Source organism: Pelodiscus sinensis, chromosome 4, assembly GCF_049634645.1.
Source record: "Pelodiscus sinensis isolate JC-2024 chromosome 4, ASM4963464v1, whole genome shotgun sequence".
Taxonomy (NCBI): Eukaryota; Metazoa; Chordata; order Testudines; family Trionychidae; genus Pelodiscus; species Pelodiscus sinensis.
The window spans coordinates 56,629,021-56,647,649 of record NC_134714.1 but is presented as its reverse complement, the minus strand read 5'-3'; the positions used below and the strand labels follow the sequence as shown (position 1 = coordinate 56,647,649).

General features: G+C 45.9%; 1 long non-coding RNA gene across 1 annotated transcript in view; it reads left to right on the top strand.

Annotated features, from left to right (window-relative positions):
• LOC142828983 (uncharacterized) overlaps nucleotides 1-6,574 on the top strand; it is a 29,248-nt gene extending 22,674 nt beyond the window's left edge. The window contains exon 3 of the long non-coding RNA XR_012903183.1: nucleotides 5,706-6,574. This is a non-coding gene — a long non-coding RNA (uncharacterized LOC142828983). The remainder of the gene's footprint in view (nucleotides 1-5,705) is intronic.
• Nucleotides 6,575-18,629: the final 12,055 nt, after the last annotated feature.

Sequence of the window (18,629 nt, the reverse complement as noted above, 5' to 3'; positions counted from 1 at the left end):
TCTTTAAAAATCATCAGATTTTAAAAAATAACGTTTGACTTTTATTTGCCTTCTAAGTTTCTAAATCTTTAGAGTGCACTCAGTTCACAATTTCAAGCTTTTCTCTACAATAGTTAACATTAAAAATGTGATTTTGCCAAAAATTAAAGCAGAGACTCTTATGTCATCTGTTGCCTCCCGAGCTGGGGCTTTTAGAAATACACGAAGTATAGGTTGAACCTCCCAAATCCAAAACTCTCTGGTCTGGCAACATCCATGCTTGACCAAAGAGCCCCTTGGAGCTGGAGTCAGCCAAGAGAACACGGGGTTGGCGGAGTCCCAGCTGGGTATGCAGTGGCTAGGCAGGGGAGCCAGGCATCAGTGGGGCCAGAAGCCATCGGGGAGCCTCCTCCTCACCGGGGATCCCCAGTGTCAGTGGGGACAGGTGGCTGGAGAGCCTCTGGCAGCAGGACTGGTGACAGCCAGGGAAACCCTGGGAGCCCTCCAACAGCAGTGGGGCTGGGATGGCCAGGCAGCCCTGACTTGGAAACCCCTGGCTGCAGCGGGGCTTGGGAGCTCCTGCTGGGGAACCCTGGCAGTGAAGCCAGGCGGCATCCAGGGAATTCCAGCCCCAGTAGGTGAACCCCCAGTGTCATTGGGTCAGGCAGCCAGAGAGACCCTGGCAGTGGGGCCAGCGTTGGCCGTGGCAGCGAAGCCACGTGGTGGCCAGGTGACCCAGGGCTGGAAAACCCCAAGGAACCACCAAAGATAGTGGGGTTGATGGCAGCCAGGTGGCCCTGGCTGGGGAACCCTTGGGAACTCCTGGCACAGCTGGTGGGTAGCAGGGTGGGGAGCCTCGGCTGGGCCAGCTTTAGCAGGGCAGCAGCGGGGGCGGGAGGGAGCCCCAGCCTTGGGAGCCCCAGGGAGAGGAATTGTCAGCGGTGCAGCCAGCAGTGGATCCTTGACCTTCCCTGGTCCAGCAAATTACCTAGTCTGAGACAGCTCAGGTCCTGAGGGTGCCAGACCAGAGAGATCCAACTTATATTGTGAGATTCATGATGAAATCTTGAGAGTTGGTCACGCTGCTCTTATCCCTATCGAGGGTCATGTCCCTTCAGTACAAGGCTAAGAAACCTCAGCAGGAGTCTCAGGTTTCTGCTGACTGTATTGTATCTGATTTGTGAATAAGAAGAGGACTTCAGTCTCTTTTACTGCCACAAGCACTACATTAATTAATACATTTGCTGAAAAAAGTGAATAGAATAATTATCACCAGAATGATATCTATACAAAATGTATCCTTTTTAACCATCATCTACATGGTATCAAGGAACCATAATAAAATGAGACAGAGCCTTTTACCATGTCTCAATTTCACATTTTGTTTCTTATTTATTATTTTTAAACATTTCTGACTCATTCAGGTTTCAGTCCCAGAAGCTGTATATTTAAAACAAAATACTGTAACAGGGTCTCAGGATTCTGCCGGTGTCCCACTCTGTTAGCATATGTTGGAATTCTGCATTCCACGAGGAGTAACAGTAGTTCGGACTAGGAAGCCTAGTCCAAACTACCTAGTCCATGCCGCGTGTAGCCGCGCGGCACGGGGTTCGAACGAGCCGGGATTTAAAAATGGCGGCGCCCGGCTTATGCAAATGAAGCCCGGGAAATTCAAATCCCGGGCTTCATTTGCAAGTGCGGTATGCCTACATTACCCCGCTAGTTCGAACTAGCGGGGTAGTGTAGACATACCCTCAGAGAGGCAGAAGGGATGCCTGGATTAATAGATTCCAAGGCCAGAAGAGACCATTGTGATCATCTAGTTTTACCTCCTGTATAAAACAGAGTATGTTTTTTAGAAAAACATCCAAACTTGATTTTAAAATAGTCAGTGAAGGAGAATCCACTACAATCCTTGGTAAATTGTTCCAATGGTTATTTACTCTAAGGTTGCGTCTATATTGGCATGATTTTCCGGAAATGCTTTTAACGAAAAAGTTTTCCGTTAAAAGCATTTTCAGAACAGAGCGTCTAGATTGGCACGGATGCTTTTCCGCAAAAGCACTTTTTGTGGAAAAGCGTCTGTGCCAATCTAGATGCGCTTTTCTGCAAAAAAGCCTCGATCGCCATTTTCGCGATCGGGGCTTTTTTGCGGAAAACAAATCTGAGCTGTCTACACTGGCCCTTTTGTGCAAAAGCTTTGCACAAAAGGGACTTTTGCCTGAACTGGAGCAGCATAGTATTTCTGCAAGAAGCACTGATTTCTTACAGTAGGAAGTCAGTGCTTTTGCGGAAATTCAAGCGGCTAGTGTAGACAGCTGGCAAGTTTTTCCGGAAAAGCGGCTGATTTTCTGGAAAAACTGACCAGTCTAAACACAGCCTAAGTGTTAAAAGTGTATTACCCAGGTTGAAATTTATACAGGGCATCAAGTTCTTACATTAGTAAAGTTATCATCAGAAGAAATCTCATAGCACACATGGTCAGTTTTCCTATGTTACTCAACACAGCCCTACGTAGTACCTGACCTGGGGAGAAAGGGGATTTTTTTTCCTGCTAAAAATGCAGATTTGGCTTGATCAAAACATTTTGTGAATTTGTATTGAATTTTTAACTAAAAGTGAAAAAATATAACTGTTCAGTTAAAAAATATTCCCTCCCATAAAGTTTTGTTTTTGACATTTTCTAAACAAAGTTTCAAAATAATTTTTGTTTCAAATTTAACATCTATTTTATTTAAAACTGTTAACATTCAAATGAATAAATATTTTATTCAGCCCAGATTAGATTTTTTTTTCAACTTTTTAAGTTTGCAATAAAAATTGAAAAAATTCACTTTGGTTCAGCTTGAAATAATCTTCTTTCCTGAAATGAAATTAAACAAAACAGTTAGTTATCCACACAGCTTTCCCTGATTCCAAACTAAGAATAGTGACTTGAGATGTGGACTGCCTAGTTAAAGCAAAAGCCAGGGCAAGTAGTCTAAAATTAAAATTGTTTTCAGCTTTATTTCTGAATCTTTGATAGAAATTAGATATAGTTGTACCAGGATTCATTTCTAAACTAGATATTGCCATAGGGAAGAGACTGCCAAAACAAATAAGTTTTGTGCCATTGCGCTTGTGTGTATTCCAGAGAAATTAAGAGGAAAGAGCACAAAGTAACCAAAATATTGTAGTCAATCGAAAACTATACAGAAAAAACGAAGATCATAATTCCCTAAAGGAACTTACCATTCATAATGTCCTTTCCAACCTTTTCTCAGTTTGTTCAGACTTAAATGAATGCAAAAAGAATATAAACTAACGGAGACCAGAAGTTAAAGATACCTTCTGTTTTTAATAGACAACTATTTTCACATACATTTTCTTTAGTTTTCAGAGATGAGTGAAAACTCACAATAGTTTAGTGAGGTGTATTTTGAGATCTCCTGACAGTATGAGACAAAGACCTTCCTCTCTATATTTGAAGTCCCCTTCATGAGAAATCCATGTTATTGCAGAGGCACTACATAGTGACAAAACATCGCTCTATATTGCAAAACCTGAGAATTAACAAGCGAACTTGATGTAGCCTTTTTCTCTCTCTCAACCTTTGTGTTAAAAGGGTTGAGGTGGGAGGGATTTGGATTCAATCTGACATATTGCAGGGAGTTCTGGAAGGAATAAGGGTTATGTAGGTCACAACAGAGTTGTGATGACTAGCATTTTGATCATCCACAATCACAATATCAGTTATAAGGTGACAGAGAGCATATATAAATGTGAGGTGGGGGGAGGAGAAAGGGGATTTTTTTGTATTGCTTATGTTGTAGAACAGTACAGGTAATGTTAAGATTCTAGAGAGACAAGGTGGGTGAATGTCTTTTATTGGACCAACTTCTGTTGGTGAGAGACAAGCTTTTGCACTTACACAGAGCTCTTCTAGGCATTCCTGTATATATTTATTGTTTGTTTAAAAACTTTACCCCCCTCATGAAATGTGCTTAGCCCTCAGCTTAGCCTGAGGCCAAAGCCATGGAAAGTAGCCAAACACTCATGATGAATGCTTACTGAATGTAGTGGTCAATGTTTCTCAGGTGTAAATTGTAAAGGATATATGAGCTGCATTTTAAGCTTCCAGCTTGAAAACTGAGACGGAGAGGCGAGGGAAAAGGTGCATAATTTTTTTAAAATTAAATCTTAGCTTATGCCCATAAAATATGCTTCATCTCTTCGCAGTTGTGCATGCTGCCAATAGTAAATATTGCATTTCATAGTGGGAAGTCAAATATAGCTACCTCATGTGGTTTAAATAAAAAAAGAGGTATGTTTATTTAGAGAACAAGACTGATAATTCAACATGAAAATCTGGGGCTAGAGCAATGATCTTGGGAGCCTCTGGGTGAACTGAGAGAGCACAAGGGAAGTCTGCAACAATCCCCTTGCTTGATTACCAGTGGGATGCACATTGTCTTTTTCCTACTGTCTTTATTCATTTTTCAGTAGCCTGCCACATGCAATATGCCAAATCTTATACAAAAAAATCCCTATTTGTGTAACTCACATGTATACAGACACACATATCAGTTCAGCTACACAAGCGCTGGTAGACTGCACAGATGCAATAAAAACAGCATCCTGAAACAGAGAATTTGTTCACTTACACTTGTATGGACTGTATGTCTACACTACAGAGCTAATTCGAACTAATTTAGTTCGAATTAGTTAATTCGAACTAAGCTAATTTGAACTAGCGCATCAAGACTAAAAAACTAGTTCGAATTAGCATTTTGCTAATTAGAACTAGCGCGTCCACACTGATTGGACGCAGGAGCTCATTTAAGGGCACCTGAAACTGGTTCTGGCAGGGCATCAGGTCAGTAGTTGCTTTGTGTGGCTGCTGTCTGAGGCTATCTGAGGCTCGTGCTTAAAGGGACCCCCCTGGACAGCCGGTTCTCAGCTTTTCCTGCTTGCTTGCCTACCTCGCCGAGGGACAGCAAAGAGTTTGTCTCTGTGCCCATCTGTGTTGGTGCTTCCCTTCAGGGACGCCGCTGCAGGTGGCAACATGGAGCCAGAGCTCGCCCTGCACCTTCTGGTGCACTTTGTGGACTTGCTGCTGCAAGCCTGCCAGCAATGGCTGGAGGCTGCCTGGCACCACCTGGTGCACGTCAGCCCCCTGCCTCTCCACCTGGCCACCCTGGGGGCCATGGAGTAGCCGTGGTGGCGCCCGGACGCCGGCGTGCCCCGCCGCATCTGGCGTCTGGACACCAGCAGCGACTGGTGGGACCGCATCATCCTGGAGCGCTGGGAAGACTGACAGTGGACCCAGAATTTCAGGATGAAGAGGGACACCTTTTTGGAGCTCTGCGAGTGGCTCGCCCCTGCCCTGCACGGAAGGGACACTCGCATGAGGCCCGCCATCTCCCTCCAGAAGCGTGTGGCCATCGCCCTCTGAAAGCTCTCCATGCTGGACAGCTACCAATCCGTCGGGAACCAGTTCAGCGTTCCACTGGGCCGGGGGCGAGGGGGACTGCAAGGAGGGGATGGGCCGCCCCAGGGAAAATGGGGGGAGGAGGGGAAGGAGGCGAAAGTGCCCTGCACCGGAGGGGCTGGTCTCTCCTGGCCGTACTACACGCCGCCCGGGGAGGGTTTCTTCTGGGAGTGGTGAACGGGGCACTGCCAGGGCACGAACACTCCCAGCCACCCGGGCGCCCCACTGATTGATGCTTTGCTGTGTCTCTCTGCAGGTGGTCAAGGCCATCAACCGGGTGCTGCTCTGCAGGGTGGTCCACCTCGCTGACCCGGACACTGTCATCCAGGCTTCGGCGCCCTGGCCTTCCCCAGCTGCGGGGGGGCCATCGACGGGACGCACATCCCCATCCGTGCCCCGGAACACCAGGCCTCCCGGTACGTCAACTGCAAGGGGTACTTCTCCGTGATCCTGCAGGCCATGTGTGAAAACCGGGGACAGTTCACTGACATTAATGTGGGCTGGTCTGGCAAGGCACACGATGCACGAGTGTACCGGAACTCCTCTATGTGCCAGAGGCTGCAGGCCGGGACCTTCTTCCTCGACCACCACATCAGGGTCGGGGACATGGACATGCCTGTCTGCCTGGTGGGGAATGCGGCCAACCCCCTACAGCCATGGCTCATGAAGCCCTACACGGGGCACCTCAATCCGTCCCGCCAGGCCTTCAATGCCAGGCTCACCAGGGCCCGCATCATGGTGGAGGGGGCCTTCGGGCGACTGAAAGCCCGCTTTTGATACCTCCTCACCTGTCTCGACCTCGCCGAGCACAATATACCTCCTGTAGTGGCAGCATGTTGTGTGCTCCACAATTTGTGTGAGAGAAAGGGGGAGGCTTTCCTGCCAGTCTGGATGGCTGAGGCTGACTGCATGGCTGGCCACTATGGTCAGTCCCGCACCACCGCCGTCCGGTAAGCCCAGTGGGGGGCTGTCTGGATCCAGGAAGCCCTGCGGGAGAGCTTCCTGGTGAAGGAGGAGGAGGACTGAACTCTCCCTGCATGCCCCAATGGGGCCTTCTTCCACTCGCCCCCCCTTTCCCCTTTCCCCTCCCTAACCCCTCTTCCTAATGTCAAAGAAAGACACCTGTTTTGCCAACAAAAATCTCTTTTTATTTAACATAAGTGGGTTGGAGGGAGGGAGGTGTGAGGGTGGGAGAGGGGAGGGGAAAACTTGGGAGGAGGGAGCTGGAAGGGGAGGGAAGGGAGGAACGGAATGGAAAGCTCAGGGGTGGGGGTCTCCCGTCTTGCAGCACTGCGGGTGCGGGGGCCTCGGAGGGGAATGAGCGTGAAGGGTGGGGCAGGAGGGACGGAGGCAGCAGGAGGAGGTGGGAACCGGTCGAGCAGGCTCTGGAGGTGGCCTCTGAGGACACAGCCCTGCTCCTCCAGCGCCTCCAAGCTCCGCTGGCGCAGCCGCAGGTCCTCCTGGACCCAGTGGTCCTGGGTGCAGAGCTGGTGCTCTAGGAACCGCAGGTGCCGCCGCTGGTAGTCCTCCTGGTTCCTGGCTCTCCTGCTGGCCCAGGCGCAGGCAGCTGTTGCAGGCGGGGTGGTGCGCCCTGCAGTCCCAGGTGCTGTGGCTGTGGTGAAATAAGAGCAGCGGTCAATTGTCCCTGGGGCCCAGGTGGGTGAAACCCAGCCCCCCTCTGCAAGGCCAGGGCCCCTGCATGACACCCAGCTGCTTCTCCATGGTGGGCAAGGCCCAGGCGCACGGTCCCTGGGCTCCCTCTCTCCCCCACCCCCCATACACATAAGGGGAGCATGATGGTACTCACATGTGGAGGCCTTCCCGGCCTCTGACGACACAGGCGATCGGCTCTGTGGGGTTCCTCGGAGGTCCTGGGTCCTGGGCAGGCTGCCGGCAGGCTCCTGGCTCTCGGCATCCTCCTCCTCCTCCTCCTTGTCACTGAATGGTCCCTCCGCCCCAGGGTCGATGACCACCCTGGGGGCAGGGACAGCGTGAGCCCCCAGGATGCGGTCTAGAGCCAGAAAGTGGGGGCAGGCCTCCGGGTCAGCCCCTGGCAGGCAGGCCCAGGAGTAGGACTGCTGCAGGTCCTTTATTTTGCAGCGGACCTGCTCCCTGCTGCGGTGGTGGCCTCTGGCGGCCAGGCTGGCAGCCATGCGGCCGTAGACGGCCGCGTTCCTGTGGCTAGAGTGGAGATCATGGACATTGGAGGCTTTCCCCCAAACCTTGATGAGGTCCACGATCTCCGCACTAGACCACGCGGGCGCCCTCCTCTTGCGGCCCCGGGCAGGCTCCTGGGAGCCGCTAGGCTGGTCCTGGGAAGAGGGGGAGGGCTGGGGGGCATCGGGTGGCTGGCTCATGGGATGTCAGGTGCAGGGTCTGCTGGCACGGTGCTGTCAGGCTTGCAACTGGCACAAACACTGTAGCCAGCCCATGCCCCTTTAAGGGCTCCAGGGCCGAGAGGGGGGCAGAAGAGTTTGCCTGGTGTTGGCCAGAGTGGCCAGCAGGGCAAGCTGGGAAGGGCTAGCCTCCCACTAGTTCAAACTAAAGGGCTACACAGCCCTTAGTTCGAACTAGTAGTTTGAACTAGGCGTTAGTCCTCGTGAAATGAGGTTTACCTAGTTCGAACTAAGCGCTCCACTAGTTCGAATTAAGTTCGAACTAGCAGAGTGCTAGTGTAGCGCCTATCAAAGTTCATTCAAACTAAAGTCCGTTAGTTTGAATTAACTTTGTAGTGTAGACATACCTTTTGGTACTGAGTTTTAAAAATGCACATAAGAATATTTTTGTAATTGAGGTTTTCCAGCCCATGAACCATTTCAGTAATTATGTTAAGGATCTCATCAAAGTGTTCAGAATGAACTATGGAAACACCTCTTTTCACTTATGTCCATACAAATATGTAAAGAAATGCAGATGAATGTTTATAATCTAATGAGTGCCAGCAATATAACATCAATTCTTGTACTTGTAAAATGTACCTCAGAGAACACTGACTAGAGTGGAGAGCATATTTGGGTAGGATGTTAGGCAGAATTTTCAAGTTCAGGTACAGTGGAATGCTGCTTAAGGGGACTGATTTGAGAAAGGCTTCTCTTGAACTTTCTAAAGCAGACATAAGTAGAAGCAAACTGTTTAACTTGCCCAGGCACAGTAAGTTTATTTTAGACATTCTAATGCCCAGGTGGGTCAGTCAAAATCTAATTTCTTCTAACTGGTACTTCCACAAGATGTGAAATTCTTTCCCTGAAGCCAGGTGGCACTCAAATGTGTGAAATTTCTTTCTGCTTCTGAAAGCATCAAATAAAATCAGAGATTACTTCAAATCTGATCCTTACAGCTGAATGCCCTGCTGGTCAGGCTAACTGAGAACTAAACACCAGCAGGAAATGGCTATTTGAATGGATTTTTTTAAAATAAGAATATCCAAGGGCTGGATTCTGCTTTAGATCCATATATATGCATAGGGGAATAAGGCCCCATCCATTTCCCTGCTTGATTGTGTAAGATCCTTAACAGTATCTGGATATGGATTCAGAGCAGGGAGAGCCAAGGGTTCCTGTCCTGTGCTTGGGAACAAGTAGTTGGTAAAGAGACAAAAAACAGGACTATGTAGCACTTTAAAGACTAACAAGATGGTTTATTAGGTGATGAGCTTTCGTGGGCCAGACCCACTTCCTCAGATCAAATAGTGATCTGAGGAAGTGGGTCTGGCCCACAAAAGCTCATGTGGGAGAAAAATCAAATAACTCCAATTGTGTCTAAGGGGGGACTGTTCAGGAAATCAAAACTCTCTAATAGAAAACTGCTGTAAGGGTTAAAAGTTTTCCACGCCTCTCTCCCTGTAACAGAGATAAATCATCTTAACTCTAATCAAGACCCTTGCAATGTCTCCTATCTCAACTTCATGGAGACTCCTAGTCTGTCACAATTTGTCATGTAAACCCTTATCTTTGTCACAGTTTGTTTTGTAGACTCCTCACTCAGGTTATCATGTGCCTTTGTACTGTAAAACTTACTTCTAGCACTTCTGGTGTGAACAGAAAGGTCTCAGAGTACTTCTGCTAAGACTTTGATATGTTCAAGAAAACAATCAACAACTAAACTGTCTGAACATACTGTATAAAGGATCCCTGAAACTCTCTCTCAGGGCTGCTGCTGCTCTCCCTCTGGTAGCTGTCAGCCTGCATGAATGCATAATAAAGTTTTCCTTCTAGATTTCTCTCCTGCCTCACTGTTTTGACCTCCAGCTTCGGACCCTTCTGGTGACTCTGTACCCCAGGGGAGCGAGATTTCCCCAACACTCATCACCTAATAAACCATCTTGTTAGTCTTTAAAGTGCTACATAGTCCTGTTTTTTGTTTCAGCTACACCAGACTAACACGGCTACATTTCTATCATTGGTAAAGAGAGGTAGTGATGGTGGGGTAAGAGCTCTGACTCCCTCCTCTTACATGTTGTCCTGCACAGTTGGCTGGCAGCATAGTAGAGTGGAGGAGATGGGGCAGGGAGGGGAAGGAGGGAAGCATGCTACACACTGTAATGGTTAGTAAATTAGGGTATGTCTACACTACCCCGCTAGTTCGAACTAGCGGGGGTAATGTAGTCATCTGCAGTTGCAAATGAAGCTCGGGATTTGAATTTCCCGGGCTTCATTTGCAGGAAGCCGGCTGGCGCCATTTTTAAATGCCGGCTAGTTCGAACCCCGTGCCGTGCGGCTACACGCGGCACGGAGTAATTAGTTCGGATTAGGCTTCTAACGAGGAGTACAGCTAGAAGCCTAATCTGAACTAGCTACTCCGTGCCGCGTGTAGCCGTGCGGCACGGGGTTCGAACTAGCCTGCATTTAAAAATGGCGCCGGCCGGCTTCCTGCAAATGAAGCCCGGGAAATTCAAATCCCGGGCTTCATTTGCAACTGCGGATGACTACATTACCCCCACTAGTTCGAACTAGCGGGGTAGTGTAGACATACCCTTACTTCCCTGAGGTAGCAAAGAGGAACAGAAAGGTAATTGTGACTGGGGCACAGTTACTTCCAGACCTCCCCCTGAGGCAGCACAACTGTGTGCTGACTCATACTCTCACCTGAACCAAAGGGCTCAATGTGGCCATATATATGATCATATACAGCAGAATTCAGTGCAGCTTTAATATATTCTGTAATAATTGTCTGAGCTAATTTAGGGCAAGATTTTTACTTTATGTGTGCAAACAAGAATTTAAGGGGGCATATGGCATCACATATGGATATGGAACAGCTTCCATATGAAGAGAGGTTAATAAGATTGGACTTTTCAGCTTGGAAAATAGATGATTAATGGGAGAGAAGTGATGGAGGTCTATAAAAAGATTGATATGGAGAAAATAAATAAGGAAGTGTTATATACTCCTTCTCATAACACAAAAAGCTAGGGATCCCCAAATAAAACTAATAGGTGCAAGTTTTATACAAACAAAAGGAAGTCTTTCTTTGCACAATGAACAGACAGCCTGTGGAACTCCTTGCCAAAGGATATTGCAGAGACCAAGACTATAACAGGGTTAAAAAAAGAACTAGATAAATTCACGGGGATTGGTTCTTCAGTGGCTATTAGGGAATGATGTCCCTAGTCTCTGTTCACCAGAATCTGGGAATGGATGATTGGATGGATCACTTGATAATTGCCTGTTCTGTTCATTCTCTCATCATTGATCACTGTCAGAAGACAGAACACTGGGCTAGATGGACCTTTGGTCTGGCTCTGTATGGTGATTCTTATGCAAGTCACTCCTTCACTGTACAATGTAGCCATGATGACAAAATATCTCAAATGGTTAACCTTACATCGGGGAAGTGATGGGTTTACATAGAGAGCTTCACCCCATTTTCCATATGTTACCCTTTGTGGAGCCAGTGCACAATGGATATATAATACATCCAAAACAGGAATGATAGGTATAAATGCTACATTGCTACACAAGGTACAAGGCACTTGAGAATCATAACATGTGCTTTCCTCTGGCTTGTACATGTGACATGTCGAATAACAATTGTCCTATATTACAGTGAAAAGCACTGTTAAAAGAATAAAAAATGAGCTCTCAGTGGACAAAGGGTCAAGATGTGTGTCATAGTGTTTTAGCCTTAAGAAAGTGAAAGGACAGAAGTGACTGGAGGCTCAGTTAATTTTTCCAGGAGGTATGAAAGGAATTACACACAATTCCAGCTATTTAAATGGGACTTATCTAATTCCTCATGCACGAGTCTGAAAATTTTCCCCTTGGCCTTTTAAAGAATGCTGAATCAAACCATGCGCTATGACACTTGATCCCATTTTATACCCTGAGTCTTCCTGTGGAAAACATTTAATAAACAAGAGAGAAACCAAACTAGGGAAATCTCCTCTTTTTGCTTTCAAAGATTACATCAGTCTCTCCACTAAGAAATAAAGATCTGATTCCACAATGATACCTTATTGTGCATTCATGAGTGTCTGCACAGAGCTCCATTGACTTCAGTGGAGCTCCTTGCAATTTCAAAAGTCTTCCTGCACACTGCTCATTACAGGGTCAGTGACTAAATCGTCCTTCCTTAGCTGATGAAACAATGAAAACAAACAAGACCTAGATTTTGCTTTTGGGAAGAGAGTGCTTAGGAAACTCGTATCAGTGAAATAAAGACAGGCTCAAACTGCTGATAAACTCAGTTAGATGGACTCTAGTGAGAAATGGAAAAGAGACTCCAAAGGACCTGTGTGCCACACATTTCTCTCTTTGTATTAGTCTTTGCCAAGTACAAATGTATCTTCCCTGAGCTTTCTGCTTCTCTTGCTGGTAATTTACATTTTGAAAAACGGCTATTTCTGAAAAGTAACTTGTATAAATTGGTTCTTTATGACCCTCATAGCCTGTTGGGCTACAGAGTGAAACAAGATTCATCCTGAAAGGGAAAAAGCTGCTGAGAATGACAGTGAATTTCATAAAGGGTATGTAATAGGCTTCTGCAAGGAAGGACCTGAATCACCCCCCTTCTCTGCATTTGAATTATTAGGCCACATCTCACTCAAAAGATTAAACATTTTATCTCACAGGTCATTCCATTTTATTGCAGCATTGCCTTCAGCAATGCTATAGTTCAGGTTCTGTCAGTGTTTCCATTATAGACCCCTGTTCTCTGGAATTTATAACTTAGGGCTAAAAATTCCCTCTGGGTTAAAACTTGGCAATCATGAACAAGGTCTTTTTCCAGTAAAGAATCTCCCCTCCCCCCCAAAAGCCCCTGCATTAGTTCAGCTCTCTTTTTAGAAGATGGGAGACCCAGAACTATCCACTTATGATTTTTCTGGTTTTAGACCAATTTAATTTACTGAAATCCCCTCTCCACCAAAAAAAAAAAAAAAAAAAATCACTCTTAGTCCTTACTCCACTGACTCATGCCTTGGAGTATTTCAAATCCAGGAGAAACTACAAAGTGGGTACTATGTGTACATGCTTATATTAACATTATTTTTCATCAAACATGCCCTGTTGAAATGAAGATTCAACAACTAATGAGCCCTTAATGAAATTAATAGGATTTGATTATTTATACATCTTCCATTTGCTAGCTATTGTATACAGTACCGGCTTATTTGATTGCATTTTGTGAACCAATTACAGTAATTTAAAGTGGCATTTCTCAGTTTAAAACAGGTTAAAAATCTGAAAGAAAAATTGTAAAACATCAAGAAGTTACAAAGTTTACTGTGCAATAGAGAAATGGCCAAGTCAACAGCCCAGATTTGAGCATTCCCAGACATTGGGGAAGTTGGATCTCCACTCACATTTTGCAACTGGGTACTGCTTCTTTAATGAGCCAAATCAAAACTCTTGGTCCAAATGCACCAGAATGGGCATGCCCCCATGTTTACATTTAAACAATGTAAAGAGTCAAAAAAAATTGAGAAGCAGAAAAAAAAATCAGTTTAATCAGAAATAACCATTAGTAATAGCTAGCAGCAGCCTGACCTTTAGACCTGTGCATTATATTTGGGAATTAAGTTGCCTCTAAATAGCCCTAAATTTGCCTCTGTTTCTTTTAACAGCACTTTTAACAGAAATTTTAAATCAAAATTTTGAAAATTAATGTACTTTTACATACTTCAAAGTCTTCTGAAAGTGAAAAAGTACTATTCAGTTGTTAGGTTTTGGACTGAACGATATACTTACTTAAGGGGGCTATACAGGGGAGAGGGGAAAACTGTTTCTTAAGTGATCCACTTAAGGGTAGCACACAAGGACATCCTGGTTTGACACTGGCAAAGGAGTCAATTTGTGTCTGCTATGGAGGAGGTGTGTTTCCAGTGGGGTGAGCTCCACTAGGAAATGGACCAAGATCACCAACTAATTTCACTATGCAATTTCACTAGGCAACTATAGCAAGTTTGGGGCTGGATTTGAACAAGTGACCTACAGATTTAAGGCTCCAATACCTAAATCGTTATGGTTATCAATTAGGAAATCAGAAGGGGAAGAGATATTCAGACTATTATATTAAAAAAAAGTAAATCTTCTTCTTTGTTAGGACAACTAACAAAGGATGAATATAGGCAAGCAACACGGGAATGCAGGGGCAAGATTAGAAAGGCAAAGGCACAAAATGAGATCAAACTAGCTACAGGCATAAAGGGAAACAAGAAGACCTTTTATAAATACATTAAAAGCAAGAGGAAGACCAAGGACAGGGTAGGCCCACTGCTTAGTGAGGAGGGAGAAGCAGTAACAGGAAACTTGGAAATGGCGGAGATGCTCAATGACTTCTTTGTTTCGGTCTTCACCGAGAAGTCTGGAGGTGTGCCTAACGTAGTGAATACAAGCAGAGAGAGGGTAAGTTTAGAAGATAGGATACACAAAGAACAAGTTAAAAATCACTTAGGAAAGTTAGATGTCAGCAAGTCACCAGGTCCTGATGAACTGCGTCCCAGGATACCCAAGGAGCTGATAGAGGAGGTATCTGAGCCTTTAGCTATGATCTTTGAAAAATCATGGCAGACAGGGGAGATTCCAGAAGACTGGAAAAGGGCAAATATTGTGCCCATCTATAAAAAGGGGAATAAGAACAACCCAGGAAACTACAGACCGGTCAGTTTAACGTCTGTCCCAGGGAAGATAATGGAGCAGGTAATTAAGGAAATCATATGCAAACACTTGGAAGGTAATAAAGTGATAGGGAATAGCCAGCATGGGTTTGTGAAGAACAAGTCATGCCAAACTAATCTGATAGCTTTCTTTGATAATATAACGAGCCTTGTGGATAAGGGAGAAGCGGTGGATGTCATATACCTAGACTTTAGTAAGGCATTTGATACGGTCTCGCATGATATTCTTATTGATAAACTAGGCAAATATAACTTAGATAGGGCCACGATAAGGTGGATGCATAATTGGCTGGATAACCATAGTCAGAGAGTGGTTGTTAACGGTTCTAAATCCTGCTGGAAAGGGATAACAAGTGGAGTTCCTCAAGGGTCTGTTTTGGGACCCGTACTGTTCAATATCTTCATCAATGATGTAGATATTGGGATAGAGAGTACACTTATTAAGTTTGCAGATGATACCAAACTGGGTGGGGTTGCGACTTCTTTGGAGGATAGGGACATAATTCAAAATGACCTTAGCAAGTTAGAGAAATGGTCAGAGGTAAACAGGATGAGGTTTAATAAAGAGAAATGCAAAGTGCTCCACTTAGGAAGGAACAATCAGTTCCATACATACAAGATGGGAAGCGACTGTCTAGGAAGGAGCATGGCAGAAAGGGATCTAGGAGTCATAGTGGACCACAAGTTGAATATGAGTCAACAGTGTGATGCTGTTGCAAAAAAAGCAAATATGATTCTAGGTTGTATCAACAGGTGTGTTGTAAGCAAAACTCGTGAAGTCATTCTGCCGCTCTACTCTGCACTAGTTAGGCCTCAGCTGGAGTACTGTGTCCAGTTCTGGGCGCCACATTTCAAGAAAGATGTGGAGAAATTGGAAAGGGTACAGAGAAGAGCGACAAGAATGATTAAAGGTCTAGAGAACATGACCTATGAAGCCAGGCTTCATGAACTGGGCTTGTTTAGTTTGGAAAAAAGAAGATTAAGGGGGGACATGATAGTGGTTTTCAAATATCTAAAAGGGTGTCACAAGGAGGAAGGAGAAAATTTGTTCCTCTTGGTTTCTGAGGACAGGACAAGGAGTAATGGGCTTAAAGTGCAGCAGGGGAGGTTTAGATTGGACATTAGGAAAAAATTCCTAACTGTCAGGGTGGTCAAATATTGGAATAACTTGCCAAGGGAGGTGGTGGAATCTCCCTCTCTGGAGATATTTAAGAACAGGTTAGATAGACATCTGTCAGGGATGGTGTAGGTGGAGCTTGGTCCTGCCTTGAGGGCGGGGGGCTGGACTCGATGACCTCTTGAGGTCCCTTCCAGTCCTATGATTCTATGATTCTTCAAGTGATGTTCCCGGGGGTGCTCCACTGTAGATGTCAGGCTCATCCCAGCACCACAGATCAGAGTTTTGAAGAACGGTAGTAAGCTGTACCATGCATGTGTGGTCAGCATCTTGTGCCATTCGCGCCCTTTTCCTCATGCGTGGTCCAGCTCCCGCCAGTTCCTTCATTGCTGTCCTCGGTCACAGACGGAGCGAGCTCTTCTCCTCAACTATTTAGTCACAAAATAAGAATTCTGTAGTTAGTTACTTGTTAGTTCTTGTTTATAGTTATACTTATGGTTAGTTAGTAGATCTTCATTTGTTTAAAAAAAAGAAGAAAAAGAAGACGAAATACTTAAACTTGAGGTGAACCCATGTTAGTTTCCCTCATACAATGCCAGGCTCACCAGGTTTTAAAAAATGCGACACTTGTTGTAAACCAATGCCAGCATTGGATGGGCATTCTTCTTGCATAAGATGCCTCGGAGAGGTACATGTGCCTCAGAAGTGCCCGCACTGTTCAAAACTTATAGCCAGGGCTTGCCGATACAGGGAGATGTGACTCCGCATGCTCCAATTCGATAAAGCGTTTCAGCCTTCAGACTCGACATCGTCCATGGATCCTTCTGACCCGCCACCCCCCAGGGCCCAAAAACACAGGGCCTCTTCCCCCACTACTGGGTCTTTGCCTAAAAAGTGCACTTCTCCATCACGCTCTCTACCACAAGTACTGATGACCAGGATCAGTACTGTGGACAAGTCTGGTATGTCCAGCACCACCTCTGCTCATACAAAGGCCCTCTTGGAACTGAAAAATCATCTCAGGGCACTGCCGGTACCAATAATGGGAACCTACTCTCAGTGCCCAGCACTGAAGACACCTTTGGCACTGGCAGCTGCACCTAGAAAAACTCCGGCACCAGTGCCAGTGCCTCAGTCCACAGCACTGGCACTACCAACCATGTTAACATGGTCATCCCTCCTCTCCCTGGCACCGGACTCGCTGGCACCAAGAAAGGTGCTTGCAAAGTCAGATAGACCTCATAGCCCTAGCCCTCTGTTGCCAACCTTCTCACCGTCACTTCACCGCCAGCACCGAGGTCACCACCACCATGCTGCAAGTCTCTTTCTCTCTCTCTCTCTCTCTCTCTCTCTCTATTACCTCCGACACCGGAGTGTGTTTTCCATCATACCACCTACCCAAAGCACATATTTCTCTCTCCTCTCCTCTCCCCTCCTCCAGGGGCTCAGTGATGCTTCACCATTCCCTAACCTTATCGGGAGGGGCAATGTGCTGGGTGGAAAACAGGAACGTCTACTCTTCTAGACATTCATCCCCAAGGTGCTCATATCATGATCACCATAGGTACCAAAACAGCCATTCACAAAATTGGTCAGCTGATTGACATTAACACCACTCTTCTTATTCAAGACAGTGGTCACCCTGCTGCTATAGACCCCCTCATCCACAGTGCTATGAGCCATCCCCTCTGCCTACCATTAGGCATCACAACCTGCCTCATATTAATTCCTCCCCACTACACCATTTGGAACCAGAGAGGGTCAATTATCAGAACCTGACAATCAAAAACCAGATACTTCCCCCACTGATTGTTCCTTGTTATCTCCAGATGAAGCCGTCATCCCGGGGGATATGTCATCTACGGACGATCTTAAACAGTTCCAGTAATTGTTCAAAAAGGTGGCTGCTAGCCAGGAGATCCAGCTAACGGAAGTTCAGGAGAAGCAATATCATCTCCTTAAAAACCTCCAACCCTCCCAGTGTGCAAAAATAGTGTTGCCGATAGATGAGGCTATTATGAAGCCAACCGAAGAGATCTGGCAGACCGGAGCTTCTGCTCCACCTACCAATAAGAGAGCAGACAAAAAATATTTTGTCCCGACCAAAGATATGGACAGTTACTCTCCAAATGGTTGCAATAAAGGTGGTCTTCCTACTGGCAATTACTTCTGCCCGTAGGATCAGCGAGCTGATGGCCCTAATAGAGGAACCGCCATACACTATTTTTAATAAACATAGTATTATATTACACCCTCACCCAGATTTCATCCCTAAGGTGTGCTCTGAGTTTCATATTAATGAACCCATCATTCTTCCAGCATTTTTTCCCAAGTCTCACACCTCCATTCGAGAGGCATTACTATGTACCCCCGATGTACGTAGAGCACTAGCCTTTTACACTGAGAGGACATGCGACTTTAGGAAGTCCCAGCCTCTATTAGTGTCTCTAGCAGACCATTCTAAGGGACAACCATTCTCCTCTCATCGTATCTTGAACCTCATAGTTTCCTGAATTGAGACGTGCTATGCCGTCCTCAAACCACTTCCATCAGCACTGAAGGCTCATTCTATCAGAGCTGTATCAACATCCATGGGATTCCTACAAGGAGTCCCTCTTAGAGACATTTGCCACATGATCTTCTAATGACCACTTTTATGAAACATTACGCTATACTACATCATTTGGCCATTGACTCATCAGTGGCCTCAGCAGTACTTTCCACAGCTATTAGATCATGAGTCCGAGACCCGCTGTCCAGGTGCTCTCAAACACTTCTATGAAGTCACCTACAGTGGAGCACCCATGGGGAAATCACTCAAAGAAGAAGTTACTCACCTCATGCAGTAATAACGGTTCTTCAAGATGTGTGTCCCTGTGGGTGCTCTACTACCCGCCCTCCTCCCCACTTCAGAGTCTCTATTTGTAATTGTCTTTGTTTCAGATCCT